The sequence below is a fragment of the Mirounga leonina genome, unplaced genomic scaffold (assembly GCF_011800145.1).
Source record: "Mirounga leonina isolate KUSES-001 unplaced genomic scaffold, KU_Mleo_1.0 Mir_84, whole genome shotgun sequence".
NCBI classification, from domain to species: domain Eukaryota; kingdom Metazoa; phylum Chordata; class Mammalia; order Carnivora; family Phocidae; genus Mirounga; species Mirounga leonina.
In genome coordinates this window covers 1,276,300-1,278,093 of record NW_023270827.1, presented here as the reverse complement: position 1 = coordinate 1,278,093, position 1,794 = coordinate 1,276,300, and positions in this window count along the sequence as shown.

Genomic DNA, 1,794 nt, shown 5'->3' with positions numbered 1-1,794 from the left:
CTTTGGCTGGACATGTGCCCTGTGAAGAAACTGGGCCGTATGTCTCCCTGTGTTCAGATATAAGCATGGTGCTCTTGGTCCTGCCCCACGCACAGGGTCACCACTGGAGGTGGGAACTTAACACATGGCTCCTGCCAGCTGTCAAGCTCTGTCCTAAGCTTCTACATACATCACCTCCCTCCCTCTGCACAGCCTCCTGCTGAGGTAGGAATTATCATTCCCAGCCACAGGGGAGAAAACAAAGCTCATGAGTGATTACATTTTAGCCCCAAGTCGTAAAACTGGGGAAGCGTGGGAGCTGAGATTCAAACCAGGTCTTTCCACCCAGAAAACCTAACCCTTGTTACAAAGTTGGTCTCTGACTCCACACTGCCCTTACTGGAACGTGAGGCACAAATTCTGGACAGCTTACATTTTATCCACCCAGTGGTGGAGCCAAACTGCCATCTGCTATGGAGAAGCTGGAGGTTGTGTAAGTCTGTACCCATCGAGTCGGGGGTTACCCGGCTTCCAGAGCTGGCCACGATGTTGGCCAAGTCAAACAGTTGGGCTGAATTCTTTCCTGCTTGAGAGCACGGTATGAACAGCTCTGAGGGGCTCTGCTCTAGCAGCCATACTTCAGTAGATGAATCCATTCCAAGCCGCCTTTCTCACCTCTCTTTAAGTTGGCAACATAAGGGTTTTGTTTTTGCTTTTCAGAAAGTGACTCAGGACTTAATTTCCTGAATTTCAATGATCTTGCTTCCTACTGCTGATCCTCCAGGTCTAGCAGTCCTTAACTTTTGCAATGTTCATTCTTTTCTTTTTAAAAATATAATTGAAACTAGTGTGGGTTTTTTCATTTTTTTAAAAAAGATTTTAATTATTTATTTGACAGAGAGAGAGAGCACAAGCAGGGAGAGCGGTAGGCAGGGGGAGAGGGAGCCTGATGCGGGCTCGATCCCAGGGTCTCAGGAACATGACCTGAGCCGAACGAAGGCAGATGCTTAACCAACTGACCCACCCAGGCACCCCTTGTTTTTCATTTTTTCTTTTCCAAGGAAAGCGTTTTTTTTTTTTTTTTAAGTTAACCTTTTTTATCAGATCAAAATCTACAATAAGAGCTGCTATTTATTGATGTGCCGGAAATTGTACTAAGTGATTTATAAGTATTATATCGTTTGCTTCTTGCAACAACCTTGTGGGTAGGCATTCTTCTGAGGGGAAGTTAAGTGACTTGCCCAGGTCACTCAACGTCTAGGTGGCAGAGGTAGAGCAGAGTCCATGTTCTTAATCACAGCTGCCTAATTATAAAAACGTATGTGTTTATTGAAAAATATTTGGAAAATACAGAAAGTCTGAAGAAACCAATTTCCCTGAAATTCTGTCTACTGAAATAAACCACCATTAACATTATTTTCAACCTTTTTCTCTGCATATATATCTTTTGCATATATACAATATATATTTTCATACAATGTTAACTGAAAAGCAGGGAACGAAACTATACTGAATAATTCTACTTTTGAAAATATCAATAGGGGCAGGTGGGTGGCTCAGTCGTTAAGCATCTGTCTGCCTTCGGCTCAGGTCATGATCCCGGGGCCTTGGGATCGAGCCCCACATCGGGCTCCCTGCTCCGTGGGAAGCCTGCTTCTCCCTCCCCCACTCCCCCTGCTTGTGCTCCCTCTCTGTCTGTCAAATAAATAAATAAAAATCTTTTTAAAAATAAAAAATAAAAATATCAATAAATAGGACTCTTACTCCACATTCATGTCTTTTTTTTTTTTTTTTTTTTTTTTTTTTTAAGATTTT